The following is a 25,772-nucleotide window of genomic DNA, read 5'->3' as shown; positions in this document are numbered from 1 at the left end:
TGGGGCCTTTGCCCAGGCCTATTCAATTGGAACCTTCTCAGGTGGGAACACATGGATAATGACTGGTTTATACAAGAGGTTATTTGCATTTTATTTAAGGGATCCTTCATTCTATTCAGCTCACACAATCATTGTATATGGAGGATTATTAAGGGCCTCACTCTGGATCCATGAGATTAAAAACACACTCTGTCTTTAAGGCTCACAGTCATCTAAACAAGCCTCCGGGATAGGAACAAATATGGAGGATGAAGTTTCAGATCTCACAACCGGCAAGTGGAAGAGATCATTTAGAGCAGAAATCTTCTTCTAACCCTTTCAGTTTCTATTGGGTGAACCTCCCCTGCCTGTCCTCAAAAACCACGAACCGTGTTCTGCTTAAATCAACCCCGAAAATCCCAGGATTGAAGAAAAAAAAAAGTAAAGTTCCACACCAAAAACGTATTCCTTTTCCCCTGATCCTTTTTGCTTACCTTTATGCAGACCTGATGTGATAATGAGCTGAAAAAGAAAGCATCATAACACTACTTCCTCTGGAGGCATCGGCAAATATAGCAGAGACTACACAATCCTTCCAGTAGCCATCTAATCTAGCCCAGAGAAACGGGAGGTGTTTCTGCTTCAGTTTTTACTAATCTGTAAAGAACAGGTGCTTCCTAATCTTTAGGACGTGATTAGCAATTTGCCTTCCTGGAGTCTTTTTTTTTTTTTTTTTTTTTTTTACCATTCCCAGCTTGTCTGAGTTCTTGGCAATAGCTGTCGTTTAGGAGTGAGATTCACAAGATGAGCTAGGAATTCTGCTTTTGTCTCTGGCACATACTCTGCTCGGCATCCTTTGCTCTGCGGGCCCCTGTAAGCCCAAGGCTGGCTCCAGCCTTTTTATGCTGGGGTGAGGGTGTAATTACTCTAATATTACACTGCTATCAGTTTAATCATTACAGCGTAGACCATGTTGTCCAAAACATTAAAGTTTGTGTCCCTTTTTTGGGGGGGCCATGCTGTGCGATTTTGGGGATTTTAGTTTCCCAACCTGGAATTGAACCCCGGCCCTTGGCGGTGAGAGTGCAGAGTCCTAACCACTGGACCGCCAGGGGATTCCCTGTGTCCTTTTCAAGTGATGGACTCTAGATGCAGTTACTGTTTCCACATTGATCCTCTCAAACAGAACCTGCACTATTCACCTGCACTACTTAACTCCAGCTGAGTTGGTCTGCTTCTCACTTCAGTTTACTTTTGCAGGCAGTCTGTTCCTGCTTTCTTCAAAAGTGGCATTTGGACAGCTGGGGCACAGTGTCTTCCCGTTTATCTGTTTGTGTGCCTGTGTCCTCCTCTAGACCGTGAAACCCCCAGTAGCAGGAGCCCGCCTAATTCATTTTTGTGCCCCACCTGGCACAGAGTAGGACTTTTGTAAATTCAGTTAGTGAAAACAAAAATGCTTGAGTTGATATAATGACTAGGTGTTTCTTTAATCAGATCTTCTATTTCCTTATCTTTTCTAACTCTTTTAGGTTGAACCTGTATGACTTATGTAATAAAAAATATTTAAATTAAAATATGGGTGTTTCTGTTTAATTCTGTGAAAGCATTTCCACTGTTAATCTTAAACTGTTAACTTTTTAAAAAACAATCTAGGCAAAGCATAAATCAGTGCTGTGGGCACGTTTAACAAATGCTTATATTATTTGTTGAAATACGTTTGACTGTGCACAAGCACACGGGCCTGTTCAAAAGAAGAAAGAGTCTCTCTGTGCCCACCAAAGGGTTTCAACCTGTTACCCATTCCCTTTTGGCTTTTCTTTCCAACCTTCCTATCCCATCACTTAAAAATGGCCAGTGTAGCCCTAACTCCGTAAACAGAAATTATTGAATGCTAATAATTTCTGGTAGGCAATTTAGGAGACATTTAAGTCACTAATATATATGTGATTGCCTTTTTTACTGCAGTTTCCAGGGAAAGTGCTACAAAGTGATGTGCGGCAATAACAAATTCAGAAGGAAGGGAATATGAAATTCAGCGAGCAGTGTGAATGATTTGCTGTTAGCATGGGGCCCAATAACACTACAAAGCTATAAACTCTGTCGATCTAGATTGCCCAGTTAGGTGGCAGAGATGCAATTTGTCTTTTCTGAAGCCGCCTGCTGTTTGCTAGCTCCATCTCCTGTCACAGCCTATTAGCTCCCCAAGAAAATTGGTGGGAAATTGCCTGCAGATTGTAGGAAATTGCATCTCCAGGCCCTGGAAAAAATGTAGGATAGCACAACACTGACCCTCCCAGAGCAGCTATTAATACAGCAAAAAGTGACCTTTGACTCACCGGGAAACGACTTTGCTATCTGCTGAATAAAGTGTGTATTATGCGTGGGTGAAGGAAGGTGCAAATGATTATCCTAGGGAGGCTTGCAGCCAACCTGCTTTTGAAAGCCTAAATACTAGTTAGAAGTTTTTTTTTATTTTATTTTTTGGTTTATTTGTTTGTTTTAGGTGCAGAGGGTTTGAGTGCTGTAGGAGAAAATGGTCCAGTTGGCTTGTTTTTGAAAAAGCACCTCTTCCCCGAGTTAAAAAGAGGTAAATTGTCTCAAGGAAGTGCTCACGAATCTCTCAGGCAAAAATCCAGGAAGTGAATCTTTCAAAGATGAGATTAGAAAACAAAGATGAGTGCATCAGGGCACTGGTTTGTTTCCCTTTGGTTCTGCTGCGCGTACATCTGGGGCTTCCCCGCCCCCCTTCCTAATTGCGTTTTACAATTCTGTCTATTTCCACTCACTTCTGAATTATTTTCTTTATAGACCATCCCCAGAAGTTCAGACATCAAGATAATTCAGTGCTCCTCAGGGGTACATATTGTGCATATTTTAAGCATCATTAACTTTATGTTACAAAAAAAAAATCAAGATCCTGACATGATATTTACAGGCTTGCCTTTCTACCTAGAAGGATCTGAGCTCCCATTTACAAGCGATATTTTTGGAGAGGGAGAACAGCAGTTTAGCTGCTCAGAATGAGTCAGACGCCCTCACTGCCTCTGAATCCTAAACATTGTCCCCTAAATCCCACCCTCTCCCTCATTACTGGGTCATTCACGTTCAGTGCCCTTGGGAGCAAATTTGAATGAAATGAGATGGTGGAACACAGATAGTCATTGCTATAAAACAATAAGATATAAGCCATATTGACAAAGAGAAACCCCACACAGGGAAAAAGAACATCAATGGTAGCTCCAGATTTATACATGATAGAAAGCATTACTCATCAATTAATATGCTTTTAATTTAAGATCAAAATTACTCTCAGTTTTGATACCCCAGCTTTTCTTCCCTTGTGAACTGCAGTGTTACTCCCTGTTGGATTTGCACAGATGAAAAAAATGAGACTCCTCTCAGCTCCTTGCAGGATTGAGAGGTTTTTTTTTTTATAGATCTGCTGCCTTCTTACATTTGGTTCTTGCTTCTAGAGAGAAAAGTATAAAGTATCGGACACTATGTTGTATCAGAGCGCACTGAATTTAGACTGAGAATTTCTGAGCTTCTAAGTGGGCTCTGATGCTCTACCTGTGTGATCTTGGGTGATTTTTTTTAAGCTTCTTGGGCCTCAGTTTCATGATCTGAAAAAAAAAAGGATGTTCTTTAAGAACCCTTTGAGATTTAAATTCTGTAATAAAGGGTAAGGATCTGGATCTGAGCTGCTGCTCTGCTTCCTGCCTACTTCTTGGGCTCCCTTGACTGACTGTCCTTGGAGAAGGAGTTCTGTTTGGCCAAAGAATATATTTTGGAGTCTGCAAGCACCCAACATGCAACCAGCTAACTTATCAAACATTCTATGTCAGGTGAATACTGGCCTGTGACTACGGAAGGGCCTAAAAAAGTTCTTAAGACATGACCCCTGGGGGCATACTGACTACCAGGGTGAGTGGATATTAGGTGGTAGACGGCCCATCACAGGACAGCTGCTAGGCAGTGGAACTTAGGTATAGAGTTCATATATATGTAGCCCCACATTATAGGATATGGGAAGGGATATCAAATGAGGTCCAGTTAACTTTGAAAGTAGTATGTTAAATGGAAAAAAAAAAGGCACAAAAAGTTACATATTGTATGATTGCATTTGTATGAAATATCCAGAACGGGTAGATCCATAGAGACAGAAAGCAGATTAGTGGTTGCCGGGGACTTGGTGATATGGAGGATGGGGTAATGGGGTGTTGCTGCGTAAGGGGTAGGGGTTTTCATTTTGGGGACATGAGACTGTTTTGGAACTAGATAGAGGTGATGATTGAACAACTTTGTGAATGTACTAGGTGATGCTGAATGGTACACTTTAAAATGGTTGATTTTATGTTACGTGAATTTTACCTCAGTCAAAGGAAGAGGTCTATTTAAATTGATGAATAAAGGAACAAATGCAAGGATATATAATTACTTACAATTTAAAGTGGAGATTTTAGCCCAGAGAGTATAACTCTTTTCCACAGCAGAAACCACTCTGTAACCTTTCTTATCAGCCTTTTTTCCACTCTGGTGTTTGACCATGGTGATGATTTGAGAAATGACTGGAAGTTCTGATGTCCCAGAATGCTAAATAACTCCACAGCTCCAAAAGCCAGTGCTAGAGCTGATTTTGTGATATTTCCATTTTCAGATGATTTGTGAACACCATCTTTCCTACAGACTCCTTCAAAATCCGATTCGGGTGCCATGTCTTTTCTAAAAAGTCTCCAATTTGAGCTGAAAGAGATCTCTGCCTTCTCTGACGAATAATGGCATCTACCAACCTTTTTAGGGCTTTACTGATTTCCTATCTTGGATTATGGTTGCTTATTCTTCCGACGTGCCTTACCTCCCTTACTTGAGGCCAGAATCACATTTCCCTCACCTTTGTATCCTCCCAGACACCAGGGCAGTATGTACTCAAGTAGACATTGGAGCTTTTGCTCTTATTTTCTTCTCTACCTGAAATGTGCTTTGAGGAGAATTCCCCAGCAGTCTCTTCCCTCCTTCTACGTAGCTCCTGGATTTTTTAGGGATCCACGCATTCCCCATTCTCAGTTCCTGAGATTCAGGGTGGGCGAAATGCCTCCCGGTATGTATGCCAACCCTTCAGTCATCTTCATGGGTGATCTCATCTGCATATTCCAGATCTGAGAATCCATCCACAGAGACTGCAGATTTGGGTCCATGTAAACCTGAAGCTGAAGGTGACTGTTTGCCATGGTGTGGGAAGAGGCTGCCTGGGAATAAAGCCAACATGAAGAAAAGCAGGCCAAGCAGTGGAGAGAAACTGGTTCTGGGAATATTGTTTGGATACCAGGGTTCTGCCAACGGGGAGCCAAGTTTGCCCCTGGATTTCTCAGTTTCGTGAGCCAACTTTCCCCCCTTTTTTGCTGAAGCCATTAGAGGTGTGTTTCCGCCATGTGTTATTGAAAAGACTCCTGTCCGATACATTCTTGGTATCTTTTCTCTGTGTTTGAAATGCCCTTCAAGGCTTGGGTAACATCAGATGTTCTCTGGGAAGCCCTCACATCTCTTATATTTTTATTTATTCACCCTGTTATTTATTATTCTACTTTGAGCAGAGATTTATGGAGCATTAGAACAGAAGCAGATATATAAAAGAATAAGATTGTTTTTGCTTCCGGGGAGTGATATTTAAAGAAAGCCTTATATTTAAGCAATTTTGTATAATTTTATCTCCCTTAATCCTTATATTAGTCTTGTGAGATGAATATTACCACCTGTATTTTATAGATGGTAAAACTGAGGATCAGAGGTTATAAAAATATTCAGTTGAATAAGCCCACAGTTTGACCATTTGGACTCCAGTTTGGACTTCTGTTGATAATTCCTTTGTTCTTCCAATGTAGTCTGCGTTATGTATTTTTTTTGTCTTCTCCGCTAGACCCTGGGTCCTGTAAGGGCAGGGACGTATTTTTCAATCAGCGACACATCTTAGCAGAGTCTCTTAATGATGAGAGACTTCAATAAGTATTTTTTCGGTGTCATGATAGCTAGATGAATGAACCACAACTAAGTGAATAATTTGTGTCAGCTGAAATCCAGACCAGAATTCACATCTCCAGATTCAAAGGAGTCGGAGATGCCATACTGGTGTTTCTGAAGCTCAGAATGTTGTACACCTGTACAGCCATCTATTTCCTCTGAGCCATCACGCGCACAGCAGGACCATCTGTGGAGCCGCTAGAACTCAGGAGAATCAGTGAAGATTTACCATTAAATGAATGATTATTAAACTTCAGGGCCACTGACTTGCAAGGTCATAGGTATAAACTATGCAAAATAAAACGTTTTAAACATATTGTTTAAGATCAGGGTCCCTTTCCATTCAGACGTTCCTTCCACTCTTCTTTCTCTTGCATAGGGTGGCACTGGAAAGGCCATGTGTGCTGGGATCCAGCTAAGAGGAAGTTGAGTTGGGGATACATGTAGTTCAAGTTTAGTGAGATATGTTTATTTGTTTCACAGTCACTTCCAGAAGTACATAGTGGATGTTTCTTTAGAAGGAGGATTAGCCTAGCTGTTCTGCTGTGGGAATGGCTTCCAGGAACCATTGGCTCCTACTGACCATTGGCTACTTGACCCAGTGTCGTGCCGTGAAGGTGTGGGGAAGGAGTTATCTCGCACCATGAACATGTTTCATAGCTCAGCACTAAGGATATGAGTAGTGGAGGAAGAACAGAAGTTGAAGCATATAGAGTCAGAAACTGGTAAGGAAAATGTGTCTCACCGTCAGCTCTTAGTAGAAAATTTGGTTCTCATCAAAGCCTAGTAAATGGAAGTTCTTTCCTCTCAGGAATATAACGCGATAATGCAACATGCACAGTTATAAAGACACCATAATCTTTTTTCTTTCGTGAACGGAATTGAGAAAAATACAGTTGGTATAGGGCCTTGCAAGGGACCCGTGGGAGTGAGGGGCCTGAAGCTGAAGCTTTATCCATTTCATGGTAAATCTGCCTCGGAAAATACTTTTCAAAATCGTTGTTGTACGAAGAGATGGTCAAGGGTGCAGATGAAAAATGTGGGAAAAAGTATTATGGAGGTGTGGCTTGTAGGTAAAATGTCAGTTTTTTACACGTTTTGTGACTTTTATGATATTTCCTATTAAAAATTAATAATGTATTGTGACTTCTTTAAATTCTGAAGAAATACTAAGTATTCCTTTTACTGAAGAGCACCTCTCTCTCCCTGAAAAAAATGTTTTTTTTTTTTTTACAAAAATGTTTTTAAAAGCTCCAAGCCTCAGAAAATCTGAATTTGCCTCTCCTGAGAGTAACTATCAAAGGACTTTGGGTCAGTCATTTCCCCAGACATTTGTGAAATTCACCTCATAGTGTTTCACATCCTTCTGGAGAGGCATTCACTTTTGGTTTTCTTCAGGGACAGGGGATGTGGCATCTTTGTGATTTCTGTATTTGCAAAGTCAAAAGCAATAAGATTCCTCTTGCTTTCTAATTGTGCAGCAATTGTTTTGAGCTCTGTAATAACCTCAGCTTCAGGATCTGGGAGAGCATCGCTTTTTGCCAATAAGCAGTACACAAGGCAAGACTTTTTGGCTTAGCATAAAATAGTGTTGAGATTATGTATTGCGGTAGAGTACCGTTAACTACAATTTATGCAAAATAGGCCAAGGCCCAGGGAAAAAAAATTGCTCTACCCGGGTTCATGGGATAATGAATATCAGAGCTGCAATTATAATTTTCTAACTCCCCAACTGTACATGCAATTTGCAGGTTTACAATCCTGTACAAAACACCAACAGAGAGCACAGATGGGCTTCTAACCCCTGCTAATGAGAGCATCACTCTTCATTGCTGGGATAATTAAGCAAATATTTAGTGGTCAGAAACCCACCCAGACTTCAAATAAAATCAATCAAACCCCAATCCCTTGGGAGATGTTGATTTTGGATTTTTTTTTTTTTTCTACATTGAAATGTAGCTGTGTGTGTGTGTGTGTGTGTGTGTGTGTGTGTGTGTGTGTGTGTGTGTGTGTGTGTGTGTGTGTGTGTGTGTGTGTGTGTGTGTGTGTGTGTGTGTGTGTGTGTGTGTGTGTGTGTGTGTGGTGTTTCTTATTTTTATAATTTTAAGCAGAGGAGAGTTAATCCAATTGCACTGTCTGTTGAAGAGCCACATTCCCCAGAAAGGCGCTGCTCTGACACTCAGAAGGCACCAGGTCAGAAGAGCGTTTTCTCCTCGTTGATTGCTCTTTTTTTCCTCAGAATTTTCCTTCTTCCTTATCGAATTAGACCCTTTGAGTAAATTGCAAACAGTTCTCTGTGTGAGGCAATGTCTAGCCCACTACACTACCTGACACAATCATTGATATTTCTTGTGTAAATAACAGCAGTTGGATTCAGCACTTTCAGGAATGGGAGTTGAAAAAAATAATGAACTATTTTTCCAAGATAAAACATACTATATGTTCCAGAAATTAGAAAGGTCTGAGGAATGAAAGGAAAAACTAATACTTAATTCTTGTGTTATTTTTGTTACAACCTGTCCATTCCACCTTCCTCTCCTAATTCTCTTTACTCAGCTATACTTTTTTTTCCTGTAGAATTTATCACCTTTGAACAAACTGCAGTCTTTATTTATTGTGACTATAGTTTATTATCTGTCTCTGCCTGCTAGAATGTAAGATATAATGGGACAAGAATTTTTATCTGGGTGTATCCCAAGCACCTAAAATAGCACCTGGCATACAAAAAGAGCTCAAGAAATAGCTGCTGGATGACCAAGGACTACGTGTCAGCACTTGGAGAGCAAAAAGTGAATATGATATTATACTTTCCTTTGAGACGCTAATTACTTTCTCTGTGGATTGAAATTCTAGAATTTTGGCATTAAATATTTATACCATTCTTTCTTATCCTTCCTATTAGAACCCTGATTTGTTTGCAGTTGCAACATGTCTAGTAAAAACAGTCTATCATATAACCTTCCTTGCAGCTTTTCTTTTAATTCTGGCTAACAAGACACAAGCTGAATTCTATTAGGGATATCTGGGAAAGTTTTGCGTTCCTGATGTAGATATTTCCTCTTCCCCTTTGTCACTTGTTTTTTCTTGTCTGGAATGTGGATGTGATGCCTGGAGGTATAGCGGCCATAGTGAGGCAGGGAGGATGAAAGCAAAATGCTAAAGATGGCAGAATGAAAAGATAGAAAAGGATGGCCTACTCCTAGACTTATTGCAAGAGAAATATACAATATTTGGTTAAACTTTTTTAAGTGGATCTGCATTGCATTGAACCAAAAACAATCCTACAAAATACACCCATCTCAAATTGTGACTTAGCTGAATATCTTTGTTTTCATGATCCCAGTTTTTCAGAGAGTTAAGCCCATTGGATTACATTTTGGTGCCTTACTATCATGGACCCAGGGCGTCTCAAAAATATAGGGGAAAGGAGGATGACTGGAGGGCAGAGGATTCCTGCTACAAGGAATACACTTACCAAATAAATCGAGAGTCATTTGAAATGCAAGAGGACAAAATATCTGTACTGTAACTGCTCTTCAGAAAGTAACCACTTTTTCACAGAGGCTTTAGGTTTGTTTTCCTCTCCTCTTGGGGCACTAGATTATAGTAGATTTATTGCTATCCATGTACAGGGACTAAGTAGAGATATTGAAAATGCAGGTAATAGGGCTGAACCATCTGGAAAACTTTTGTACTAATATAGTGGTTGCTGTGACTCACAACTGTACATATAGGTGTATGAGAGTGCAAGAGTGTGTAAGAGTGTCCTCTTTGCATCCCCAAACCAATACATAGTTTAGTTCTCCCTTTAACTTAGCCAGAATAACCATTCTTACCAGTCGCTGCCATTTTGATACTTGACCAATAATAAATTTTATTTTATATTTGGTACATTAGCTGGCAGCACCATACAGAAAATAAAATATCTCCCTTATTTCTGGGACCTTTCACATGCCTCTACTGTGGATTTTCAGATTTGGTGCTGTGATTTTTATTTATTTAATTTTTTTTTTTTTTTTTTTTGTGGTACGCGGGCCTCTCCCTGTTGTGGCCTCTCCCGTTGCGGAGCACAGGCTCCGGACGCGCAGGCTCAGCGGCCATGGCTCACGGGCCCAGCCGCTCCGCGGCATGTGGGATCCTCCCAGACCGGGGCACGAACCCCTGTCCCCTGCATCGGCAGGCGGACTCTCAACCACTGCGCCACCAGGGAAGCCCTATTTATTTAATTTTTATGTAACGCTAATCCTATAAAGGGAAATTTACAATTCCCTTCTGCAAAGAACATTTAGTTACATTAGCTGTGGATCTGTTTTTTATTTTTTTAAAGATGCTATCTTATTATAGAAAGTGTCTCTTTTTAAACCTTTTAAAGATGACAAATTATTCCTATGTTTTAGTTGAAACCTAAAACAAACAAACAAACAAAAAGCCTTAAGCAAGGCAGTCCACCAAAAGGAAACCATTCAGCTATTTCCCTGTTTTTCTAGCTCTGGCAGGAGGACTTTGCTTCTATACTCTTTTGAGGAAATTTGTGTTGAGGAGCAAAATGAAAGGAAACAGGTAAGAAACAATAAGGTCACATCAGTTCTGATCAGTTCTGTCTATACTAGGAACTTCAAGCTCCCTGAGAAAAAGAACTGTAATTGCAGTTTATATGATGTCTTGCTCTTGGATTCTTCATCCCTTTTTCTTATTATTTAAGAAATTGATTTCCAATTTCAAATATATTTTTTACCTAGTTATCTTTTTTTAATGAAAATTTGAAGACAGACAAACAAAACCAATTTATTCTGCAATGAGACTCAAAAAATCCTGTCTATCACTAACCAGAAAGATGTCCAAGGATCAAATATTACCTTAATTCTCTCTTGAGAGTCATCTCAATATTTGAAGATAGAGGCAGCGCTCCCTACCCCCAATATTTATTCTTTCATTTCTCTCCATCAATAGAACCTTGGAACCCAGAATAAAGACAGCATACACAGCTAGGTATCGTCATATGAGTAAGTTACGGCCAGAATTGGTGTGTACAACTTCTGGGAAATGGAGGTGGCTTGTCTTCCTCCCTTTTTTCTCTTTCATTCATAGCATGAGTATATGATGGCTGGACTACTTAAAGAAGTATTTTTTCCATATGTATTTTCCTGGGAGTCACACAGACAGAGGGCATTCTTACATTACACCCACATAAATGGGACTTGTGATTAGAAATTCTCAAGCCCAATGAGGCATATATGCCCAACGTCTCCTCTGTAAAGTGTATGGAATGTTTTCCCCTACCTCTGAAAGTATATATATTTGGGGTTAGGAGGGCAGCTCTATGCCAACGCTTTTTAATCTGACCTGCTCCCTTGCTACAGCCCCAAGTTGTGCTGGGTGCAGCCAAGTAAAAAGTGAGCTGTGGGCCTCTTGAGGATTTTTAGATAGTCCTAAGGTGAGTGCTTTCTCTACTGCTTGCTTACTTCTGAGATTCACATTCTTTACCTCTGGCCTCCAATCCATCCCTATATTTCCCTGCCAGCCACACCATGCATTCAAATGACATTTTAAATATTTTATTCAGCATTTTAGTTATGCCTGGAGGGATTAGTCTGCCATGTTGCTGGAAACAGAGTTCTAAATTCTGTTGTGTTTCATCTTCAAAAAATAGTGCCTACCTGATCACTTTACATTCATCAGCATTACTTCTTTTATTAGCCCATCCTTCCTTGTGTTAGACACAGAGCTATGGGTTTCCCTTCATTTCTTTCTTTCCTTTCTTCTTCTGTTCCTTCCTTTTTACCTTTTCTTTTCTTTTCTTTCCTCTTTTCTCATTCTTTCCTCCTCCCCCTCCCCTCCTCCTCTCTCTCTCCACCCCCTTCTCCCCAACCTCATTTTTTTTTTTAAAGGAATCCAGGACCCCAGAGCCCAAGATCCTGTTGAGTTTTAGGGAAGAAGTAACAGAATCACTGTTCACTCCCGCATTTATTGACTGCCTGCTGTGTGTCGGGCACTGGGCTAGGCACTGGTGCTCTGTGGGTGCACCAGGATTCATAGATGGATCCTGTCCTCAAATAACCAGTTGTGTGGGTGATTGTACAGTGTTGAGTGCTGTGGTAGGGGGAAGTACAAGGTGCCAGATTGATACAGGAGGGGGCAGATATAGAAGGTTTTCTAGGGGAGCCCATCATAAAGGGTAATCTGTATATGGGAATTCCCCTTTAAAGAGCCCATCTGAGCAGATCAGGAGTGAGTGACTGAAGTAGTCTAGTCCCTGGCATTAGAATTTGTCTGGGAAACAAACACTGTATTATTATTGCTTATATTACACAGGTATGAGACTGTTTTTAGCCTCAGAAAAATCACAAAACATTTTTTCCATGGCAATGTAGTTAAACTCTCACACCCAGGAAGACAGGAGGAGTCTTCTGCTCTTGAATGGGTAGATAAAACGATCAGGGAGCTCCAAGTTCAAGAAACAGACCCTCATAAGTCAGACCATAAACATCAACCTCATAGGATAACAGAACGGCCCATGGTTTCTCTCCGACCACAGCATGGTGACCTCAGATAATCCTTTGCAAAAAAAGTTGGCACAAATGCATTCCAAAAAGCACTGCACTACTGCACGTCAGTATTTGAACCTCCTAACTGAAATGGGTGAAATAATGACCTACAGATAGGATCGTTTCTACAGGCTCATTTTCCAGTTTCCATAATGTAAAGTGGAAAGAATCGCTTTGTTAAAATCCAGTTTGTTAGGATCATGCTTTACACCAGGATCCCAAGACGTAATTTTTATTAATGCAAAAGTGCAAAGTGAGAAAACAGACAATTTTTCTGTTTTCTGCAGGAACTGCAGGTTGGTGGGCATTTCTCTGTATGTAACACTGCCTGTTTTCTTGGGTACACCGGTCGGCTTGAGCGGAGCCCAGCAGATGACAGACTGCGTGTACTCTCGGTTGTAGATCACAGCTGAACAAACTGCTCTGGAGTGTGAAGGGTCAGCACAGTGTAAACAGAAATCAGCAGTGACCTATGGAGTAGTTCGTTGCGAGACATAATAAATACCGTCTTCGCGCCGCCTCCTGCCTTCTGCTGATTCAGGTCTTCTCCAGCGCCATAGGGCTTGTCTCTGGAGCAATATTTCAAAGCCAGCAGACCATTGTATTTGGAGCAGATTTTCTAACTGTGCTTTTAATTTGGGGAAGATAGCTTTTAGCTCCTTCTGAAAATGTCATCATACACATGGAGCTTCACTGGGAAAGAATAAAATACTTCTTAGAACACTCCATTAGCTTTGGCTACCATTAGTTTTGCTATTCTGCAAAAATTTCTCCTAGGTTTAGTGGATAAAAATAGAGCTGTTTTTTTCAATCCAGAATAGAATTTTGTGGCAGAATCACTAACTTTCCCTACCTTTGAAATCCCCCAGTGACCATTTAGTCCTTCTGTACGCCTTTATTGAGGGCTATCCAGGCCAGTATAACCTCTTGCCAAAGTAGGGTTGGGTCCACATCCATCCTGTTCCTTTCCCTGGGACAGCCACAAATCAATCAGGAGAGCCTGTACTAGTCCCTGCCCATGTTGGGCAGATTATGCTTTGCTGTCAGCTGGCTCGTACTCACTCACCTATGGAGGTAATTTAAGACAGTCTTACTCGCCTGGACCTGAGGTGATTGGATCTGGTGAGATTGGACCATACACTATGTTCCCTTTGCACGCCAGGGCAGAGGAGAAATAAGTTTAGGAAGCTGTATGAACATACCAGAGAATGCTTTCCAATTTCCATCATGTACAAGATTCACATAGATTTGCTTGTCCAACAGGGTAGCCTTGCAGAAAACCTAAAGCCACTCATAGAATAATAATATCTGACACTGTGCTGCTCGACAAAAGTGTAAAAGGGGGATAGGGAAGACTTCCCCCGACCCCAAGCCAAACCAAACAAAAAGCTCAGTCTATAACTTAACCCAGATGGTCCTGTTTTCTTTAGACTGCAAACCATTTCCAGTGAATTCACTAGTTTCAGTGTTTCTTCTTTTCTATTCTTGCCGTTAATGTTTGGCTTGCCAAGTGCTAGCCATCCAAGAAGATGTGAGATCAGATACTTAAGATTAAGCATTCCAAGTTAATGATATTTGGTTAAAATAAACAAATGGAATAAAATGAACTGCAGACTTACTGGTCCAAAAGTTAAAACTTGTTGATCAAGACTTGTGCTATGAGATGGTTGGTTTTATCTGAAAGTAAGGTGCTCATGAAAGATAAAGTTAATAACAGTGTCACCAAGGAGAAAATGGGGGCGTTATGTTGAAGGAATGGTCCAGTCTCTCCTGTTGTGTGACCCCATTTTAAATCCCAGCAAAATGTCCCAGTGAAATAAAACAACAAAAACAACAAGAAACTGAAATAGTGGGCTAGAATATGTTGGTCATTAACCTCTTCAACTTGGAGGCCTGGGATGACTCAGGGTAGGAAATCTGATGAGAAGAAACAAAATTAAAAGTTAAAAAGAACACGAACCCAAAGAAATGTGACTTAGAGAATTATGTGCACGCGTTTATATTTTAGCATTTCTTCATCTTGCACTAGATGCATTTAAAAATGGAAAACAAGGGCTTATGACTGGCTAAAGATAACTTCAAGGCCTTTCATCAGTCATTTTCACCAATCACCTCTTGATTTCCAAACATACTGCTTTGTTTGGCAAATAAAGATGTTCTTAGTCTATTTTGAATACTGTTTCTTCTCTGGCCTTTGTGCCCACAATGTATATGTGAAACTGTCCGTGCTCATCTCCCTTTTCTTCTTCACAGCACTGCTGAAGTCTAGGACCTGCCTAAAATTTTCTCCAATTTAGAAGATTCAAGTTACTCTCAATACAATGGAAAACGTACCTCTTCCTGGACATCTAAGCACCATTCTGCACATGTCCACATGGTATTTTTTGGCGTGTGCACTTTGCAAGAGCCAGGTCTTTTGAAAGCTTGCATGGTTCCTACTCCTGAGTTATGCATGACCCATATGGGTGTTCCGTAAATGTTGAATCGAAGTGAATTGCTTCCCATTGCATTTATTGGCATATGTACTTCAGTAAGTCAAGATCCATCTCTTTTTGCAGTGCTCAGTGGTTTTCTTTTTGAATGCATTCCCGACCAGGCCAGAGGTGTTGGATGTCTCTGAAAATTGTTCACAGCTTCCTAAACAAGGAAGCAGCATGATTGCATTGTTGTATTGTAGCCATGGCCAAGGTTTACAAATCAAGGAAACTCCACTTCTATTGTACAAGTGGTTGTGCTTTCTCTTTTGTTCTTTCCTTTTGCTCCCTCCCTCCCTCCCTCCCTTCTTTCTTTTCTTCCTTCCTTCCTTCCTCTCTCCCTCTTTCCTCTCGTCTCTTTCTTTTACTTTCATTCTATCAAAGCTCTCCTGTGAAGCTCAAACACTTATAACAGGATCAACAGCATTGAAGGGCTGTCTTTTTCAGCCCAGCAAAGCTGGACAAATGCAAATCCAGAAGCCTGGCCTCATACCTCAATTGAGGAAGGTGTCAACAAGAATGAGTTGAATCAAGGCTGGCCCTGCTCTCTGCCTGGGGATGGCATTGGCCCCACCAGCAGGAACACTGAGTTTCTAGCTTCAGGCATTGAGTTCTCTCTATAGCTTAATGGCTCACAGCCCTTTTATGAGACAGCTGGATAACAATGTGCCTTTATGACTGGCTGACTCTTTTTCCCCCTTTTAAATCTCCAACTGTACTGTATAAAACATTCTGTCTCCTATCGTTCCATCAATGAGGCCTGAATAGCTGAGCCAAGTGCTCCTGCAGCACTCATTTATTCCCTTGGATCTTTTTTTTCCTACAGTAAAAGAATGAGGAGAAAAGAAGGTCCAGGATGTAAGAGGTGGCTGGTAAAGGCCTCTGTGTGAGGTCCTTGGCGAGATAATCTCATTCTAAAGATCTGGGTGACTGGAATTTCCCTTCCTCCCATCCCCCGCAGACATCCCCTCCCCAACATCCTTCTAATACAAATCCTTAAGCATTAAGTCAGGCGGAAAATGAGTCTACTCTACATTTATCTTCCTGAATGGCAGTCAACTCCCGCTTAATCTTTCAACATATATTTGTTCAATGGATCAACAGATTGTGTAAGCAGCATGACGGTTGGGTTTAGAAATGTGTCTGCTCATGTTTGGTTTGTGCTGAACCATTGACCATTTTGTTTGTGAATCCATCATAAATTATATCTCTGAGTTACCCGGCACTAGGGATGGGGACAGAGGACAGTGCTCATACAGGCAGAAAGGCTTTTTCAGTCACTGTCATTTTCCAGCATCGAGAATGCTGACTTGTTTTATTTTGGAGTGCTTTTTAATCTTTCAGACTAGAAAACTTCAAAGTTAATTCCTTCCTCATTTTCCCAAGGTGTCTCCTACATATACTTCTGCAGTCCTTTCCCCATTAAAACAAAGTAGGCTCTGAAGATAACAAGGAAGTCATAAAATAGTATAACGCATGAATGAGAAGGTTAAGAATTAAAAACACTATGACTCTCCTAATGTCCTATATGAACATTTTGGTTTAAATCACTGCTCCTTAAAAATGGGAAAAGTTTGTTTGGGTATTAGAATATTGAAGCATTGATTAGTCAATTCATGACAAAACTGATTTGATTTTTTTAAAAAAAGAATTGTCAGTTGCACTAAATTTTCAAGTTATCATTCAACCAATCAGCCAACACTTACTGAGCATCTACTGCATTAAAGGCAATGGAGAGAATATAAAAAGTCAAAGACAAATTTCCTGACCTCAATAACTTAAATCAAGTTGGAGGAATGCAAGTATTTTGAGGCTTCTTGAATAATGAAGGGAAGAGAAAATTTGTGTTGTAGTAGTGTAGTTTGTGCGCAAGAAGGAATAGTTTTTGAGGAAATTTTATTCATTTATTTGAATAAATTCAACAGTATTCAAACAGTATGTTCAACAGTATTTATTGAACACCTAGTATTTTTTGAGCACTGAGCATATAATGCAAAGTGAGATAGATTCACTTGCTATCCTTATGATGCTTAAGATTGAAATAGGAAGACTGGAAGTAGGGTGTGGATGAGGAAGGAAAATTGATGTCAGCCATCGTGTCCAATTCATGCCCAACTCATGTCCTAGTCAGGCCAGGGTTGGGAGCTATGGGCAGACTTCACTTGCTGGTTCTCATAAGTAGACTTTGCATGTTAAAGTGGAGACTTGTTAGATAAAAGGATGTTTTCATACATTTTGAGTGACACATTCTTGCATTTCAAAATAGAAGTATAATCACAACTTTGAAATTATCAAGGCAGAATTTTACAATAATACATTATTTAATAATATATTGATATATAATATTTTGAATAATATGTTACATATCATTTTTTAAAACCTACTGTTGATGTAGCATTCTAGCTATTCAGTCACCTCTGTGCGTCTGTTGCCTTACTGACTCCCCATAACAACTCTGTCAGCTTGGGAAAGTGTTGTTGTCACCGTTAGAAAAATAAGGAACCTTCAAGTTCTCGTGGACAAATACTGTATGATATCACTTAGATGTGGAATCTAAAAAATACAAGAAATTAGTGAATATAGCAAAAAAGAAGGAGACTCACAGATATAGAGAAGAAACTAGTGGTCACCAGTTGGGAGAGGGGAGGGGGGAAGGGCAATATAGAGGTGGGTGAGTAAGAGGTACAAACTATTAGGTATAAAATAAGCTACAAGGGTATATTGTATAACACAGGGAATATAGCCAATATTTTATAATATTCTATAAATGGAGTATAACCTTTAAAAATTGTGAATCACTGTATTGTACACCTGTAACTTACATAATATTGTACAGCAGCTGTACTTCAATAAACAAAACAAAACAAAACAAAAAAATCCTGATGGACAAGTGCCCAAGGTCATAGAACTAGTTATTGGGAGATTTGACATCAGGGTCTAGGCCTCCTGATTCCTAGCTCTGGGAATTTAGAAACTCATCTATTGATTTTTTGTTTCCTGCTGGGGAATATTAACCAATGTTTTGTTGTTGTTGTTTTTGTTTTTTGCTCGAGATATGTTTTAATATTTATAGGTGAATTTGTCTGCAGTTGTGAAGACAAATTCTTTGTAAATCACCTATTATGGTGATTCAATACCGACTGATATCTCCACACACTTTGAATATGGAGTAACAGTAATAGAATAAGATACATAACATCTAGTAAGCCAAATACCAACAACAAGTCCTTTAGCAGCCACTGGATCGAGAGACATTCAGGCTTTGGAGTGTTTACTTGGATTTGATGACATCAAAAGGCACAGAAAAGCTGTAATCCTAGATCCAAAACTGGTAGTGATGGTTCCCTTCATTGCAGAAAGAGAAGCTCACCCAAGCCAGCCCATGAAAAGAGAAAGGTTTCTAAGAGGTTTCAGGGGGTTTATTAGGAAATAGAGCTAAAAGATGGGCCTTAGGGGCCCTGTTGCTGGGAAGACACGGGAACTGCGGCCTTTCCTTAACTAATATAGGGTTAGGCAAAGTTTGGGTTCGGTACACACCCTGGGTCCAGTCACCTGATCCCAAGGTGTTGCACATCCCTATGTCCATTCAGAAGAGGGTATGGGCAGAGCTAGCAATGGTCTGTGTCTTTCATTAAGAATATTCTATTTATTCTGTTTATCTTACACCACAGCTAATGGACTCAGTAGACTCTAAATGTTCCCCCAATTTGATTAGGGTTGATCTGGTTATTTATAATTGCTGAGAAGCATAACATAGTTTTGTTTGCACTGTAGTTTATTATGCAATATTTGATTTCCTCTAAAAATAGAGGGAAATTATAATATTCACAATGACCATATCAGTCAATGGCAGGGACAGAAATTAGAATTCTGCATATTCTGGTCATATGCACTATGGTTATCCCAATGTTTCCTAATATAAGAGAAGAATAAAATTATCCATTATTTAGTTATCTCTTATAAATACAGAATCTTTGCTAATAAGGGCCTGAGAAAATATAAGAGCTAAGTTTTCTTTTTCACAGAGATGTTCCTGAAACAAGCTGCCTTGATTTGACCTTCTTTTTCTCCTCTCACCCTCTTTGTACATTTCAGGACAGGGGCTTCCATCATGGAGTATGAAAACTCTGGAAATCCTTGAAATTTTCCAAGGTAGGTGTTATGGGAGACTGGATTGTATTTCTCCAAATCCACATGTTGAAGTCCTGACCCTCAATATGACTGTTTTTAGAGACAGGGCCTTAAAGAAGGTAATTAAGGTTAAGTGAGGTCATAAGGTTAGGGCCTACTCTGATGGGACTGGTGTCCTTATAAGAAGAGGAGACACCGGAGAACTCTCTCTCTAATGTGCACACAGAGGAAAGGCCACATGAGGACATATCAAGAAGGCAACCATCTCCAAGCCAAGAAGAGAGGGCTCACCAGAAATCAACCCTGCCAGCACCTTGATCTTGGACTTCCAGCCTCCAGAACTGTGAGAAAATATATTTTTATTGTTTATCCCATCCAGTCTGTGTTCTGTTATGGCAGCCTGAGGAGACTAATACAGAGATTTTCATCTATGAGCAAGCTGAAATGCACTAGAGGTGAAGTAGCATAACGTATTAAATGGAGAAACCAGAATTTGAAAATAGGCTGTTCTGATTTCCATGATGATGGTCTGTCTCCTATCTGGTCTGCCTGCTTAATTCTCCAAAAGTCTTAGTGTTGAAAACCCTTACTGGTGTCAAATTTACAGGTGGGTCCAAAAGTTTGCTAAGTAGTGAAATTCTGGGTGAAACTCGAGGCAGAATCTGGACAATCCCCTCTAGTAATTGCAGGTTGGCTATGATGAGGGAGCGAAGCAAAAGCCCTGGAAACTGTGCTCCAGGCAGGTACAAGGTGCCGAGTCACACTAAGGAAGTCAGTTCTTCCAGGGGAAGCAGAGAAATGGGGCCACTGTAATTATCAGCTGGAAAGGGAATTGGGGAAGATGGAGGAAGCTAGCGAATCTGCAGGCTACTTCCTCCTTGAATTCAGGCTGGGCAGAACTGAGACCACTTGGAGCAGTCCAGGAAAGCACATCTCATGCAGAGGGGTTAAGGTCTGAATAGAACTGGCAGCAGTGTTTACTGCTAAGGGATTCTGAAATGCTGCCAGTTAATTTAACGACAGTCTGCCTCGAAAAAAAAAAAAAAAAAAAAAAACGCACGTGTTTACACAGCCTTTATTTGTATTTGCCATGCAAAGCTTATCATCGTACTTTCCTCTTAATTTTTCATCTTCCTTGTACAACGTTCAGTGGTGAATATCATCAGTATTTTCTTTTTATCCTTGGATGATGGAAACCTGTGATTTTTTCCCGTTTCCTCTTTACTTTAGAGAGAGGAGGAACACTTAGAATTTGCCCTGGAGATACAATGTCTTCCAAATATTAGCTCAGGGAATAGAAAGGCTCTGAGTTGCCGTGTGCTGTTGTTTGCTGGAATAAATAATCATACAAAAGGCCTTGCTCTTTCTGCTCCTCTCTCTTTCAGCAGAGTTCAAACCAGGGTTATTTGCAGGTATCCTTTTGAATCCAATTGAAACACTCTGAATATCTTGGCTTTTCAATCTTTCTTTGGCTTTTCCATCACCTCATTCCTTTTTATTTCTTTATAGGTTCTTGACCTTATTTCTTTATTTCTCTCAAACAGTAGAAGCTCTTCTGTGTGTGAGTGTACACATGTGTGTGTGTGTGTCTTTGTGTATACGTTCAAGTGTGTGTCTGTAGGTGTGTGGTATATGTGTGGCTGTGGGTGTGTGTGTGGGGGTGGGTATGTGGTGTCTCTTTCTTTTAAAAGCAACGCTGATTGTACCATCGTTGAATTCCCAACGCTTTGCCATCCGTAATTGTAATTGCTAAGTATTGATAGACTAAAAGTCAAATAAATGGATGAACTACCAGATGCATATCGAATACAAATAAAGATTTATTCCCCACATCTAGTGCTGTTTAGAAAGTTAAGTGCGTAAAATGCCTTGAAGAATAAGGGTTGTGACACTCTGGGCTCAGTTTTCTCCAATGTTCACTTGTGCCCCTGCTTTTTTTTTTTTTTTTTTGCAGTACGCGGGCCTCTCACTGTTGTGGCCTCTCCCGTTACAGAGCACAGGCTCCGGACGCGCAGGCTCAGCGGCCATGGCTCACGGGCCCAGCCGCTCTGCGGCATGTGGGATCCTCCCGGACCAGGGCACGAACCTGTGTCCCCTGCATCAGCAGGCGGGCTCTCAACCACTGCGCCACCAGGGAAGCCCCAGTGCACCTGCTTTTAAAAACAGGTATTTCCTTTCTGTTTTGAAAGAGTAAACACCTTACAAGCTGAAAGTCATCAAAATTCTGCCTTTCTCTATTCATCATACATTCCACTTGCCAAGTACAGATTAAGGCAGATTATTAACCTGCTCAATTACAATGGAACTCCTATGGAAATGTCTATTACAACCACATTAATATCTCATTAGTTCATCATGTTAATGTTATTACAATGGTTACCAAAGGAATTGGCACTGATTGGTACCTAATTTTGAAAGGTTGTTGCCCCAAGCATCATTGGAGAGGGAGGCTCAATAGTAAAGATTAAAATCTGCTTTCTGTCTTATTCTCTAAAACAGAGAAGAAAAGAAAAAAGAACAAATGAATATTCCTGGCAAAGACATTCTACAGAGGCTGTCTGAGACTCAAGATATAAATCTATTTTGACAGGTGTAGTCATTATTCTTCTCATCTAGGATAGCATTATTCTTTTGTTTTAATGACAGAGATAGCAGGAAGACAAGATTTGCCTTCACGTGAATGCATAAAAATGTAATAACAATTAGCTAATATAATTAAATTATTACTAATGATGATAATACCATATCTGTGTCTTTACAATGAATGTGTAGCTCTACTTATTTACATCTTTCCCCAAAGGAGTTCAAATAGATTTATAGGAAAGTTCAACCACTCCCACTTCCCCATTCATTTGCATACATTAAAAGAAACTGAGCATAGAAGCTGATTGTGCCATTTTATAAGGAAAATAAGGTCTCTGCAGTTTCATGCCTTTAACTTCCTGGGCAGTCCGTCCTGTTTGGGCAGGAAGGTTTATGCAGCTGTAAGGTGGGTAGAACCAAGACTGGAGTCGGGGTTCTAAGACTGGACTGGACTTTGGGGGTATGTTCATCTCCATATGCCCAGGGTCTCTGGCTGGTGGGTCCTACACAGAATGAAGAGCTGGCCTTTAAAACAAGTATAAAGAAGATAAAGTCTGTTGTTGATGCTGTCTTATTTACTATACTTTTCCTACCTGTGTTCCTACTTTTCTCTCAGAATCCAGAGCTCTCATGGTCTTTTCAATGAAATTTTGGGGTGGATTGTCATAGCAGTTAACCTCTTGGTTTGTTTCTATTTTCTTAGCAAAAAAAAAAAGCCAGCTGAAAATGACTAGGGAGGAGTTGTTGGAGGTTTGCAGAGAAGGGAGAAATTGTAGAATGGGCCTCCTAAGGAGGAGGGGGAGAGCAAATTGTGTCTGAAATGTTGAATAAATAAGACTTGTCTGGTAGCGCTGAGGTCCCACTTGAGGTTTGCACAGACGTTGAACGGTGAGCCGTCATACTGGTTGTGAGCTTACTCCTGCGGTGTCCAGCTGCTTGGGGGCAGGCACCTGGTCGAACTGGGATCTTGCTGGGTGTGTAGCAGGCATATGCAAGGGAAACATCATAATAATGGATTGTGAAATCTAACCAGGGCAAGGAGGCAAATAAGAGTGCAATTAAAAAACAAAAAAAGAGCGTGTAACAGACAGTGAAATGTGGTAGGGGCAGTCAGTGGAAGTCCCAATGTGGTTGAAGAATTTTTGGATCAAGATTGTTGAAGGGATGCAAGAAGAATAGGAGATGGTGACCTAAATGGAAAATTTGGAGGCAGTACATTTGTTGGTAATGACAAGGTCTAGGACGTTAATATGGGAACCAGTGGAAGGTAGATTATTGCAATAAGGGCAGGTTAATGTGGTAATCTAATCTGATAACACATGTTTCCATGTAACTGAGGACTTTTAGAGATTGGGGGGAAACAATAGTTTAGAAATAAAGATAAGGAGCAAGGAGGATCCTGCCCATCTCAAGCCTTGTTGAATTTTGGGTATGAGGGGTTTCCCTCGTGGCGCAGTGGTTGAGAGTCCGCCTGCCGATGCAGGGGACACGGGTTCGTGCCCCGGTCCGGGAAGATCCCACATACTGTGGAGCGGCTGGGCCCGTGAGCCATGGCCGCTGGGCCTGTGCGTCCGGAGCCTGTGCTCCGCAACTGGAGAGGCCCGCGTACCGCAAAAAAAAAAAAAAAAAAAAAAAAAAATTGGGTATGAGAATAAAAACAGCCTCTACTTAAAAGGACTCCTCTTGAAGTGGTACCTGAAAGCTCTAGCTAGAGCAAGAAGGTGAAGGCAACTTCCAGAGAGGAGGTCACAGCATAGGGGATTTCCAGTTGCAGAGGGCACAGAGCAAGGTGTTAGGGAGTCACGGAGGTGTGGGAAATTGAGTCAGATTAGGGGAGGCACGAACCCACAAGGGGATCCATTCTAAGTGGTGAGAGATGATGAATCTGAGGAGTGGAGAGAGAGAGAGAAATAAACGTTGTAAGCACCTCATATTTCGGAGCTTGTTGTCATAGCATAATAAGCACGAATTAATCAGTGCAGTCCTTTAAAGAAAGGGACACATGTTTCTGTACCCCCCTTTCTCCTTCGTGCTGATTGGGATATGGACAAGCAGGTTGATGCTCTTAACTAGTGTGGATCATGGGGTACAAGCTTAAGATTCCTGAGCTGTAAGAGAAAAGACGCTCAAGTCCTTGGTGACAATGAAGCTGCCACAAGTACCGTGAGCTAGCTATACCTCTGGACTTCTTTTTTGCGACAAAGAAACTTCTATCCAATTTAACACAGTGGAGAAAATAGTAACAGTCCCTCCTTAATTAGAATTGTGGTCAAAGGGGAAGAGAGAGCCAAAATGAGCAAATAGATTGTTTTTTGCGGTACGCGGGCCTCTCACTGTTGTGGCCTCTCCCGTTGCGGAGCACAGGCTCCGGACGCGCAGGCTCAGCGGCCATGGCTCATGGGCCCAGCCGCTGCGCGGCATGTGGGATCTTCCCGGACTGGGGCACGAACCTGTGTCCCCTGCATCGGCAGGTGGACTCTCAACCACTGCGCCACCAGGGAAGCCTGAGCAAATAGATTGTTAAGAGGAGTTGAAGCACCCCCTTGCAATAAATGCATGTTTTTTCTTTAAATTATATTTCAACATTAAAAAAAGGACTTGTAAATGCGATTGTTGAGTAATCTTGGCAAATGAGGTACGTTGGAAGATCAGATGTGGGCAAATGCCGTTTTGCCTTTCCAGTTTTCAAAAAGAGGAAGAGAGATTCAGCAAACTCTGAATTATGAGCTTTATTTTATTTCCTGGAGTTCCAAGAAGAGGAAGTGTTTGGGTCATCATTACAGTAACCTCATTTCCTTCTCTGACAGATATATTGGACTATCGTGCCAGGGGAAATGTGGCAGAGTGTACTTTTGAACTAAAGCAAGGCATCCGAAGAGGCTTTCAAAATGTCTTCATAGATCAATTAGAGGAATATTGGTTGAATAGAAGATGGAAAGAGTGTATGAAGGATATTTCCTCTGTAACAACCCTTCGCATAGGTTCTATTTTTGCTCCCCTATGGTGTCAGCTTCGTCATAAGGGTTGGCTCCCCCTTGTGGTTAAAGGTGGCTTCACTGATGCTTGCCTTGAACAGGGAGAGGGATCCTTCTGAATCTTCCCTCTGGGGAGTGAGAAAGCTTCTTTCCTGGATTGTGACAATAAACCTTTTCTTATATTTTATTGACTTCAGTTGGATCAGGAGTCCATCTCTGAACCAATTGCTCTGCCCAGAGAAAGGGATACTTTGCTTGGCTCAGGGCTGACTGGCTAGGGGTGGAGTTGACTTCCTCTAAAACACATTGGCTTCATGGGGCAGGAAGGGCGTGATTATGTACGGATATAGATATCTAAAGAGAATTGAGTAGTTAACGAAAGAAGAGGAGTGTATTATTTTTTAGGCAAACACAATATTCACTATTCTTGGAAGATATTGAGGGTAAGTTTCTTCAATTCTATAACATGAAAGTTTAAATTTTGATGAGGCAGGCATTCTGATCTGTCAGGATCATATTAGCCACAAAATATAGTCCAATTAATCAAATGAGTGAACCCAAGGAGCAGAATTGTTTATCATGATTCATCTCGTGGGAGAGACATGTTGGCCAAAAATTATGATTTTGGTTTAATTATAATCAAGGTTAATGCTTCTACCTGATTAATTACCCAATATATTTACCTTCTTTAGAACATTACAGTAGAATTATGTTCTCAGAATGGATAAGAATGACACCCATTGTTTTTTTAATTGCAGGAGAGCATGTATCTAAAGATTTGCATGAAATTGCTCAGGTATAAATTAAAAAGGAAACGGCTGGAACATAGTCTTTTTTTAATGCTATTTGAAATACTTAACTTCAGTGTGATTTTGAAGGTGCTATTGCAAAAAAAAAAGTCTCTCAAAGGATCCTTAAGTGTCTCGGATCATTTTATTGAGATCGTAAAGACAGATTTTATTTTAAAAATGCTTAGAGTTGTCTAATACTTGCTGCTGTTTTTAACCAGTTCCTCTGTTAAGTGAAGCAAAGTATATCAAAGCTCAGTGGTAAAAAGTTCATCTTGAAAC

At 40.7% G+C, this 25,772-nt stretch overlaps 1 long non-coding RNA gene across 2 annotated transcripts in view; it reads left to right on the top strand.

Moving 5' to 3' along the window:
- The window catches only part of LOC141278983 (uncharacterized), a 42,357-nt gene extending 19,115 nt beyond the window's left edge, over window positions 1-23,242 (top strand). For both annotated transcript variants that reach the window (XR_012332575.1, XR_012332574.1), the window contains 4 exons: window positions 19,109-19,165; window positions 19,371-19,487; window positions 21,099-21,310; window positions 21,644-23,242. This is a non-coding gene — a long non-coding RNA (uncharacterized lncRNA). The remainder of the gene's footprint in view (window positions 1-19,108; window positions 19,166-19,370; window positions 19,488-21,098; window positions 21,311-21,643) is intronic.
- Window positions 23,243-25,772: the final 2,530 nt, after the last annotated feature.

The sequence above is a fragment of the Tursiops truncatus genome, chromosome 6, assembly GCF_011762595.2.
Source record: "Tursiops truncatus isolate mTurTru1 chromosome 6, mTurTru1.mat.Y, whole genome shotgun sequence".
In the NCBI taxonomy this organism is placed as follows: domain Eukaryota; kingdom Metazoa; phylum Chordata; class Mammalia; order Artiodactyla; family Delphinidae; genus Tursiops; species Tursiops truncatus.
The sequence above is the reverse complement of the archived record's forward strand: the minus strand, read 5'-3'. Positions and strand labels throughout refer to the sequence as shown.